The sequence below is a fragment of the Bufo gargarizans genome, chromosome 3, assembly GCF_014858855.1.
Source record: "Bufo gargarizans isolate SCDJY-AF-19 chromosome 3, ASM1485885v1, whole genome shotgun sequence".
Lineage (NCBI taxonomy): Eukaryota > Metazoa > Chordata > Amphibia > Anura > Bufonidae > Bufo > Bufo gargarizans.
Genome location: NC_058082.1, coordinates 555232265 through 555244300, shown reverse-complemented (window position 1 = coordinate 555244300; position 12036 = coordinate 555232265). Strand labels below are relative to the sequence as shown.

General features: G+C 50.0%; 1 protein-coding gene across 2 annotated transcripts in view; it reads left to right on the top strand.

Annotated features, from left to right (window-relative positions):
* LOC122930659 (limbic system associated membrane protein) overlaps positions 1-12036 on the top strand; it is a 681978-nt gene that overhangs the window by 590766 nt on the left and 79176 nt on the right. The gene's annotated exons all lie outside the window — the stretch shown is intronic.

The following is a 12036-nucleotide window of genomic DNA, read 5'->3' as shown; positions in this document are numbered from 1 at the left end:
CCAGGCTGTCTGTCTATCTATCTATCATCAAACTATTACCTATCTATCCCATATCTATCTATCTATCTATCTATCTATATATCATAAATCTATTATCTATCTATCTATCTATCTATCTATTTATCTATCTCATATCTATCTATCCATCTATCTATCTCATATCTATCTATCTATCTATCTATCTATCTATCTATCTATCTCCTATCTATCTATCTATCTCATATTTATCTATCTATCTATCTTTCTTTCTATCTCATATCTATCTCATATCTATCTATCTATCTACCTATATAATCAGTCACCTTTTCAAGCCTTATTGGAAAAGCTTAGACTTATCTTGTCACATTGTTAATGCAGTGAAATCTGCGGGCAGCATATTATATATAGTACTCTAAAAAATATTTAGTAAAATGTGTATTTTTGGTACTTTTTCCAGTGGCCCGCCCTCTACGTGATTAACAGCTATCTCTATAGGCTTGTCTTGAACGAGAAGCCGTCAGTCGCTGCCATGACCGCCCCCCGGACTCTTCAGCTCAGAATATTTAAATGACCAAAAAATTAGTTATCCTATTTTTTCCCCCAATAAATGATTTCGCAATCTGCTCGTCCCCTCCGGCTCTATAACTTGCTGCCTGCACGTAACGCTGCATTTTCAATGTGACGGGATCACTTTAAGTTCATTTTTCGTGTCTATTCTTAAAAATTATTATCCCATATAAAATCGTCAGCTCGCGGGGCGCAGACTGTGACGTGTCCTTTACACATGACACTAGAATGTCAGGAATGGTCATATGACCTTCTCTATGAGATGAATTATTATATAATGAGGTAATTAAAATGCTGTCATCCAAATCACGGTGAATGTCAGACCAGCGGCGCTTCTCTGTCCTGGTCACCGTTCTGTTATATGAGAACAATATGGACCGGGCCCTGAGCCGTGTGGTGAGGACAGTGTTACTATGGCTTTAGTGGGATACCTTCTTATTTTCTGTCATTCCCAATAGCAGGAGCGAAACCTTTATGTCCTCTTCACTCTCAAAAAAGATTCCTCATGTGCTCAGTGTCGCCCTCTGCTGAGCAATCTATAGGAACGTTACGACCACTCGACTCGTTTCTGAATCACAAATATCCTTTATTAAGAATACCACCACCTATGGTGAACAATAATACTGCCCCAAAAAAAGACTAGAACTATTTTAATGCTGCATAGTAAAAAGAAAGGTGAATGTCCAGCTCCATATCCTAAAATCAGATGTAGACTTTATTGGAACGTATTAAAATCCAGACAGGACTAAGCTGTGCACCCGATGGCAAGGAGAGCTGGCAATACATTTGTGATTTTAATGCGGCCTCCTATTTTAGTACTGCACCTTATGTACAGTTCAAAAATAAACTGCTATAATTCTGCCGCTTACAGTGCCGTGAAAAAGTATTCATACCCCCTTTTTCCCGTTACACCCACAAACTCAAATGTATTTTACTGGGATCTTATGTGACAGAGGAACACAAAGTAAAGAGTATGTGTGAAGTAAAAAGAAAATGAGAAATGGTTTTCAAAATTTTTATAAATAAAAATCTGGATAGTGTGGCATTCATTTGTATTCAGCCCCCTGTACTCTTATACCCCTAAATAAAAATCCAGTTGCCTTCAGAAGTCACCTAAATGTTAAACGGAGCCCACATCTATGAAATTTCTTCTCAGTATAACTACAGCTGTTCTGTGAAGGACCCAGGAATTTGTTAGAGAACATTAGTGATCAAACAGCATCATAATAACCAAGGAACACACCAGACAGGTCAGGGATAAAGTTGTGGAGAAGTGTAAAGCAGGGTTAGGTTATAAAAAATATCCCAAGCTCTGAAAAACTCAGGGGACACTGTTTAATCCATCATCCGAAAATAGAAGGAACATGGCACAATTGCAAAACTACCAAGACATTGCCGTCCACCTAAACTGACAGCCCAGGCAAGGAGAGCACTAAATAGAGAAACAGCCAAGAAGCCCATGGTCGCTCTGGAGGAGCTGCAGAGGTCCCCAGCTCAGGTGGGAGAATCTGTCCACAGGGCAACTAGTAGTCGTGTTTGTGTACTTCACAAATCCGTCCTTTATCGAAGAATGGCAAGAAGAAAGCCCTTTTGAAAGCAAGCCATAAGAAGTCCAATTTGCAGGTTGCAGTTTGCCACAAGCCATGTGGAAGAAGATGCTCTGGTCAGATGAGAGCAAAGTGTAACTTTTTGGCCTAAATGCAAAATGCTATGTGTGGCAAAAAACGGACACTGCCCATCACCCTGAACACAGCATCCCCACCGTGAGACATGGCGGTGGCAGCATCATGCCATGGGGAGTTTTATCTACAGCAGGAACAGGGAAGCTGGTCAGAGGTGATGGGGAGATGGATGGAGCTAAATACAGGGCAATCCTGGTGGAAAACCTGGTGGAGGCTGCAAAACACTTGAGACCGGGGCGGAGGTTCACCTTCCAGGAGGACAACTACCCTAAACATTCAGTCAGAGCTACAATGGGTTTCAATCAAAGTCCATTCATGTGTTAGAATCGCCCAGTCTCAGTCCAGACCTAAATCCCATTGACAATCTGTGGCAAGACTTGAAAACTGCTGTTCACAGACGATCTCCATCCAATCTCAGCACGAGTGCTTCTGCAAAGAAGAATGAGCACAAATTTCAGCCTTCGCATGTGCAAAGCTGGTAGAAACATGCCCCAAAAGACTCACAGCTGTAATTGCAGCAAAAGGTGGTATTGACTCATGTACAAGAACATAACTACTATAATACTGCCTCGTATGTGCAAGACTATAACTACTATAATACTGCCCCCTATGTACAGGAATATAACTACTATAATACTGCTCCTATGTACAAGAATATAACTACTATAATACTGCTCCTGTGTACAGGAATATAACTACTATAATACTGCTCCTATGTACAAGAATATAACTACTATAATACTGCTCCTATGTACAGGAATATAACTACTATAATACTGCCTCCTGTGTACAAGAATATAACTACTATAATACTGCCTCCTATGTACAAGAATATAACTACTATAATACTGCCTCCTATGTACAAGAATATAACTACTATAATACTGCTCCTATGTACAAGAATATAACTACTATAATACTGCTCCTATGTACAAAAATATAACTACTATAATACTGCCCCTATGTACAAGAATATAACTACTATAATACTGCTCCTATGTACAAGAATATAACTACTATAATACTGCTCCTGTGTACAGGAATATAACTACTATAACACTGCTCCTATGTACAAGAATATAACTACTATAATACTGCTCCTATGTACAAGAATATAACTACTATAATACTGCTCCTATGTACAAGAATATAACTACTATAATACTGCTCCTATGTACAAGAATATATCTACTATAATACTGCCTACTATGTACAAGAATATAACTACTATAAAACTGCCTCCTACGTACAAGAATATTACTACTATAATACTGCTCCTATGTACAAGAATATACCTACTATAATACTGCCTCCTACGTACAAGAATATATCTACTATAATACTGCCTCCTATGTACAAGAATATAACTACTATAATACTGCTCCTATGTACAAGAATATAACTACTATAATACTGCTCCTATGTACAAGAATATAACTACTATAATACTGCATTCTATGTACAAGAATATAACTTCTATAATACTGCTCATATGTACAAGAATATAACTGCTATAATACTGCTCCTGTGTACAAGAATATAACTACTATAATACTGCCTCCTTATACAAGAATATTACTACTATAATACTGCTCCTATGTACATGAATATAACTACTATAATACTGCTCCTATGTACAAGAATATAACTACTATAATACTGCTCCTATGTACAGGAATATTACTACTATAATACTGCTCCTATGTACAGGAATATAACTACTATAATACTGCTCCTATGTACAAGAATATACCCATAACTACTATATTACTGCCCCTTTGTATGACTACAGCCTTCTGATTAGGTTGCTATGTATTAGGTGAGGAGCGGTGTACCTGTAGACAAGGCCGGCATCAGCACCCGGCATACCCAGGATACACGGCTGATCTGTGTAGGAGGAGGAGCGGGGCAGGCTGGAGATCGGCCTCTGGTCCTCCTACAGAGCAGCGCCACGTGTCACAGTATCCTGCTGATCTGTTAGGAGGAGGAGAGGGGCAGGCTGGGAATCGGCCTCTGCTCCTCCTACAGAGCAGTGCCTTGTGTCACAGTATCCTGCTGATCTGTGTAGGAGGAGGAGCGGGGCAGGCTGGGAATCAGCCTCTGCTCTTCCTACACAGCATCGCCACGTGTCACAGTATCCTGCTGATCTGTGTAGAAGGAGGAGCAGGGTATGCTGGGGATCGGCCTCTGCTCCTCCTACACAGCAGCGCCATGTGTCACAGTATCCTGCTGATCTGTGTAGGAGGAGGAGCGGGGCAGGCTGGGAATCGGCCTCTGCTCCTCCTACAGAGCAGCACCATGTGTCACAGTATCCTGCTCATCTGTGTAGGAGGAGGAGCAGGGCAGGCTGGGGATCGGCCTCTGCTCCTCCTACACAGCAGCGCCATGTGTCACAGTATCCTGCTGATCTGTGTAGGAGGAGGAGAGGGGCAGGCTGGGAATCAGCCTCTGCTCCTCCTACACCGGAGCGCCATGTGTCACAGTTTCCTGCTGATCTGTGTAGGAGGAGGAGCGGGGCAGGCTGGGAATCAGCCTCTGCTCCTCATACACAGCAGCACCACGTGTCACAGTATCCTGCTGATCTGTGTAGGAGGAGGAGCGGGGCAGGCTGGGGATCGGCCTCTGCTTCTCCTACAGAGCAGCGCCATGTGTCACAGTATCCTGCTGATCTGTGTAGGAGGAGGAGCGGGGCAGGCTGGGAATCGGCCTCTGCTCCTCCTACACAGCAGCGCCTTGTCTCACAGTATCCTGCTGATCTGTGTAGGAGGAGGAGCGGGGCAGGCTGGGGATCAGCCTCTGCTCCTCCTACAGAGCAGCGCCATGTGTCACAGTATCCTGCTGATCTGTGTAGGAGGAGGAGCGGGGCAGGCTGGGAATCAGTCTCTGCTCCTCCTACAGAGCAGCGCCAAGTGTCACAGTATCCTGCTGATCTGTGTAGGAGGAGGAACGGGGCAGGCTGGGGATCGGCCTCTGCTCCTCCTACAGAGCAGCGCCATGTGTCACAGTATCCTGCTGATCTGTGTAGGAGGAGGAGCGGGGCAGGCTGGGAATCAGTCTCTGCTCCTCCTACAGAGCAGCGCCATGTGTCACAGTATCCTGCTGATCTGTGTAGGAGGAGGAGCGGGGCAGGCTGGGGATCGGCCTCTGCTCCCCCTACAGAGCAGCGCCATGTGTCACAGTATCCTGCTGATCTGTGTAGGAGGAGGAGCGGGGCAGGCTGGGAATCGGCCTCTGCTCCTCCTACACAGCAGCGCCTTGTTTCACAGTATCCTGCTGATCTGTGTAGGAGGAGGAACGGGGCAGGCTGGGGATTGGCCTCTGCTCCTCCTACAGAGCAGCGCCACGTCTCACAGTATCCTGCTGATCTGTGTAGGAGGAGGAACGGAGCAGGCTGGGAATCGGCCTCTGCTCCACCTACAGAGCAGCGCCACGTGTCAAAGTATCCTGCTGATCTGTTTAGGAGGAGGAGCGGGGCAGGCTGGGAATCGGCCTCTGCTCCTCCTACAGAGCAGCGCCACGTGTCACAGTATCCTGCTGATCTGTGTAGGAGGAGGAGCGGGGCAGGCTGGGAATCAGCCTCTGCTCCTCCTACACAGCAGCGCCATGTGTCACAGTATCCTGCTGTTCTGTGTAGGAGGAGGAGCGGGGCAGGCTGGAAATCAGCCTCTGCTCCTCCTACACAGCAGCGCCATGTGTCACAGTATCCTGCTGATCTGTTAGGAGGAGGAACGGGGCAAGCTGGGAATCGGCCTCTGCTCCTCCTACAGAGCAGCACCACGTGTCACAGTATCCTGCTGATCTGTGTAGGAGGAGGAGCGGGGCAGGCTGGGAATCGGCCTCTGCTCCTCCTACAGAGCAGCACCACGTGTCACAGTATCCTGCTGATCTGTGTAGGAGGAGGAGAGGGGCAGGCTGGGGATCGGCCTCTGCTCCACCTACAGAGCAGTGCCACGTGTCACAGTATCCTGCTGATCTGTTTAGGAGGAGGAGCGGGGCAAGCTGGGAATCGGACTCTGCTCCTCCTACACAGCAGAGCCATGTGTCACAGTATCCTGCTGATCTGTTAGGAGGAGGAACGGGGCAGGCTGGGAATCGGCCTCTGCTCCTCCTACAGAGCAGCGTCACGTGTCACAGTATCCTGCTGATCTGTGTAGGAGGAGGAACGGGGCAGGCTGGGGATCGGCCTCTGCTCCTCCTACAGAGCAGCGCCACGTGTCACAGTATCCTGCTGATCTGTGTAGGAGGAGGAGCAGGGCAGGCTGGGGATCAGCCTCTGCTCCTCCTACAGAGCAGCGCCACGTCTCACAGTATCCTGCTGTTCTGTGTAGGAGGAGGAACGGAGCAGGCTGGGAATCGGCCTCTGCTCCACCTACAGAGCAGCGCCATGTGTCACAGTATCCTGCTGATCTGTGTAGGAGGAGGAACGGAGCAGGCTGGGAATCGGCCTCTGCTCCACCTACAGAGCAGCGCCATGTGTCACAGTATCCTGCTGATCTGTGTAGGAGGAGGAGCGGGGCAGGCTGGGAATCGGCCTCTGCTCCTCCTACACAGCAGAGCCATGTGTCACAGTATCCTGCTGATCTGTGTAGGAGGAGGAGAGGGGCAGGCTGGGAATCGGCCTCTGCTCCTCCTACAGAGCAGTGCCACGTGTCACAGTATCCTGCTGATCTGTTTAGGAGAAGGAGCAGGGCAAGCTGGGAATCGGACTCTGCTCCTCCTACACAGCAGAGCCATGTGTCACAGTATCCTGCTGATCTGTTAGGTGGAGGAACGGGGCAGGCTGGGAATCGGCCTCTGCTCCTCCTACAGAGCAGCGTCACGTGTCACAGTATCCTGCTGATCTGTTAGGAGGAGGAACGGGGCAGGCTGGGAATCGGCCTCTGCTCTTCCTACACAGCAGCGCCACGTGTCACAGTATCCTGCTGATCTGTGTAGGAGGAGGAGCGGGGCAGGCTGGGAATCGGCCTCTGCTCCTCCTACACAGCAGAGCCATGTGTCACAGTATCCTGCTGATCTGTGTAGGAGGAGGAGAGGGGCAGGCTGGGAATCGGCCTCTACTCCTCCTACAGAGCAGTGCCACGTGTCACAGTATCCTGCTGATCTGTTTAGGAGAAGGAGCAGGGCAAGCTGGGAATCGGACTCTGCTCCTCCTACACAGCAGAGCCATGTGTCACAGTATCCTGCTGATCTGTTAGGTGGAGGAACGGGGCAGGCTGGGAATCGGCCTCTGCTCCTCCTACAGAGCAGTGTCACGTGTCACAGTATCCTGCTGATCTGTTAGGAGGAGGAACGGGGCAGGCTGGGGATCGGCCTCTGCTCTTCCTACACAGCAGAGCCATGTGTCACAGTATCCTGCTGATCTGTGTAGGAGGAGGAGTGGGGCAGGCTGGGGATCGGCCTCTGCTCCTCCTACACAGCAGCGCCACGTGTCACAGTATCCTGCTGATCTGTGTAGGAGAAGGAGTGGGGCAGACTGGGAATCAGCCTCTGCTCCTCCTACAGAGCAGCGCCATGTGTCACAGTATCCTGCTGATCTGTGTAAGAGGAGGAGCGGGGCAGGCTTGGAATCGGCCTCTGCTCCTCCTACAGAGCAGCGCCACATGTTACAGTATCCTGCTGATCTGTGTAGGAGGAGGAGCAGGGCAGGCTGGGGATCGGCCTCTGCTCCTCCTACAGAGCAGCGCCATGTGTCACAGTATCCTGCTGATCTGTGTAGGAGGAGGAGTGGGGCAGGCTGGGGATCGGCCTCTGCTCCTCCTACACAGCAGCGCCATGTGTCACAGTATCCTGCTGATCTGTGTAGGAGGAGGAGCGGGGCAGGCTGGGGATCGGCCTCTGCTCCTCCTACACAGCAGCACCACGTGTCACAGTATCCTGCTGATCTGTGTAGGAGGAGGAGCGGGGCAGGCTGGGAATCGGACTCTGCTCCTCCTACACAGCAGCGCCATGTGTCACAGTATCCTGCTGATCTGTGTAGGAGGAGGAGCGTGGCAGGCTGGGAATTGGCCTCTGCTCCTCCTACAGAGCAGTGCCACGTGTCACAGTATCCTGCTGATCTGTGTAGGAGGAGGAGAGGGGCAGGCTGGGGATCGGACTCTGCTCCTCCTACACAGCAGCGCCATGTGTCACAGTATCCTGCTGATCTGTGTAGGAGGAGGAGCGGGGCAGGCTGGGGATCGGCCTCTGCTCCCCCTACAGAGCAGCGCCTTGTGTCACAGTATCCTGCTGATCTGTGTAGGAGGAGGAGCGGGGCAGGCTGGGGATCGGCCTCTGCTCCTCCTACAAAGCAGCGCCACGTGTCACAGTATCCTGCTGATCTGTGTAGGAGGAGGAGCGGGGCAGGCTGGGGATCGGCCTCTGCTCCTCCTACAGAGCAGCGCCACGTGTCACAGTATCCTGCTGATCTGTGTAGGAGGAGGAGCGGGGCAGGCTGGGGATCGGCCTCTGCTCCTCCTACAAAGCAGCGCCACGTGTCACAGTATCCTGCTGATCTGTGTAGGAGGAGGAGCGGGGCAGGCTGGGAATTGGCCTCTGCTCCTCCTACAGAGCAGTGCCACGTGTCACAGTATCCTGCTGATCTGTGTAGGAGGAGGAGAGGGGCAGGCTGGGGATCGGACTCTGCTCCTCCTACACAGCAGCGCCATGTGTCACAGTATCCTGCTGATCTGTGTAGGAGGAGGAGCGGGGCAGGCTGGGGATCGGCCTCTGCTCCCCCTACAGAGCAGCGCCTTGTGTCACAGTATCCTGCTGATCTGTGTAGGAGGAGGAGCGGGGCAGGCTGGGGATCGGCCTCTGCTCCGCCTACAGAGCAGCGCCACGTGTCACAGTATCCTGCTGATCTGTGTAGGAGGAGGAGCGGGGCAGGCTGGGGATCGGCCTCTGCTCCGCCTACAGAGCAGCGCCACGTGTCACAGTATCCTGCTGATCTGTGTAGGAGGAGGAGCGGGGCAGGCTGGGGATCGGCCTCTGCTCCTCCTACAAAGCAGCGCCACGTGTCACAGTATCCTGCTGATCTGTGTAGGAGGAGGAGCGGGGCAGGCTGGGGATCGGCCTCTGCTCCGCCTACAGAGCAGCGCCACGTGTCACAGTATCCTGCTGATCTGTGTAGGAGGAGGAGCGGGGCAGGCTGGGGATCGGCCTCTGCTCCGCCTACAGAGCAGCGCCACGTGTCACAGTATCCTGCTGATCTGTGTAGGAGGAGGAGAGGGGCAGGCTGGGGATCGGCCTCTGCTCCGCCTACAGAGCAGCGCCATGTGTCAAAGTATCCTGCTGATCTGTGTAGGAGGAGGAGCGGGGCAGGCTGGGGATCGGCCTCTGCTCCGCCTACAGAGCAGCGCCACGTGTCACAGTATCCTGCTGATCTGTGTAGGAGGAGGAGCGGGGCAGGCTGGGGATCGGCCTCTGCTCCGCCTACAGAGCAGCGCCACGTGTCACAGTATCCTGCTGATCTGTGTAGGAGGAGGAGCGGGGCAGGCTGGGGATTGGCCTCTGCTCCTCCTACACAGCAGCGCCATGTGTCACAGTATCCTGCTGATCTGTGTAGGAGGAGGAGCGGGGCAGGCTGGGAATCGGCCTCTGCTCCGCCTACAGAGCAGCGCCATGTGTCAAAGTATCCTGCTGATGGGGAGCGCGGATCATGGGAGGAGCCAGGGGACTGAGGCCAGGAGGATTTGTTTTGCTTTTTTCACTTCCTGTGGGCATAACTACTGTGAAGGGCACATATCTTGGCATATCTACTGTGAGGGGGCACCTATCTGTGAGTAGACCTGAGGGACTGAAACACTGGGTAGAAAATAAAAGCAGGCACATAAGGACTGATTGACAGATATCCGCTCTGTGTACGGTATTTCATCTATAATACATGCAGTTTCATTGCTGTAAGCGCCGTGCAAAATGCCACAAGGGGCCCACTGAGACTTTATCGCCCCAGGGCCCACGTGTACCCGGAGCCGGCCCTGCCCGTAGATTAGGTTGCTTTCTGTTTTGGGCAGGTCTTCTGGACTGGTTTTTGCTTCTTTACTGAGGGCAGTCTGAGTTTGGAATGTTCCTTTGCTGTGAGATATGGCCACGATGTGTCGTCCTCTAATGAATCCACGGCAGCCGTTTGTCTCGCATGAAGCTCTGGAGTTAATCAGGTTTCTTGTCCTAAAAGAAAGAGCCTCGGGCATGTTATGCTTTTAGCGAGAGATACTAGTTGAACACGGCGGATGCATCTCTGTGCGTTCTCGGGGGGCGCCTCCTCTCTTCTTACTGTGTGCACGGTATCAGACGGTTTAGACATTCGACACATATTTCCCACAAAGCCCGACACGTCTCATATTTGTGCTGTCATACTGCTTTCTCCAAACCAGCCAGTTGCAGAGATGTAGCCGGGGCTCCCAGGGGTTCACACAGAAGATTATGAGCCCCCAGGGGCAGAAGCGGCTTGGCACCCCCCACCCTATGCCATTTCTTAACTTAGTTCCGGTTTTGTATAAGTCTATCTGTGTTTATTAAGTTGGAAAATACTTTCCGTATTAAACTCCAGAGCTGCATTTAGAATTCTTCAGAAATCAGAGCTAAAATCTCCCATCTTGCTTGTTGAGTGACTGCGCAGAAAATGCACAATTTGTATTCTGGAAAGTTCTCTCGTTACATCAGGCATTTGATTAAGGAAAACTGTGGATGTGTCTTTCTTTACCTTTCTATTTGGCTGAAGAGGGAGGACACTTCTGTAATTACCTCTGTCCGCCATTTAATTAGCTCAACTGAAGGGAATTGTTACAGGTTTGTCCGAGAACAAGCTTGCTGACTATTTCAAATCAAAACCAGCAGAACAGCGAATGCAGCTCTGGAGCATAATACAAGGTGTAACTCAGGATCAGTACAGGATAAGTAATGCAATGTATGTACACAGTGACTCCACCAGCAGAACAGTGAGTGCAGCTCTGGAGCATAATACAGGGTGTAACTCAGGATCAGTACAGGATAAGTAATGTATGTACACAGTGACTGCACCAGCAGAATAGTGAGTGCAGCTCTGGAGTATAATACAGGATGTAACTCAGGATCAGTACAGGATAAGTAATGTATGTACACAGTGACTGCACCAGCAGAATAGTGAGTGCAGCTCTGGAGTATAATACAGGATGTAACTCAGGATCAGCACAGGATAAGTAATGTATGTACACAGTGACTGCACCAGCAGAATAGTGAGTGCAGCTCTGGAGTATAATACAGGATGTAACTCAGGATCAGTACAGGATAAGTAATGTAATGTATGTACACAGTGACTGCACCAGCAGAATAGTGAGTGCAGCTCTGGGGTATAATACAGGATGTAACTCATGATCAGTACAGGATAAGAAATGTATGTACACAGTGACTGCACCAGCAGAATAGTGAGTGCAGCTCTGGAGTATAATACAGGAGGTAACTCAGGATCAGTACAGGAAAAGTAATGTAATGTATGTACACAGTGACTGCACCAGCAGAATAGTGAGTGCAGATCTGGAGTATAATACAGGATGTAACTCAGGATCAGTACAGGATAAGTAATGTATGTACACAGTGACTGCACCAGCAGAATAGTGAGTGCAGCTCTGGAGTATAATACAGGATGTAACTCAGGATCAGTACAGGATAAGTAATATATGTGCACAGTGACTGCACCAGCGGAATAGTGAGTGCAGCTCTGGAGTATAATACAGGATGTATCTCAGGATCAGTACAGGATAAGTAATGTATGTACATAGTGACTGCACCAGCAGAATAGTGAGTGCAGCTCTGGAGTATAATACAGGATGTATCTCAGGATCAGTACAGGATA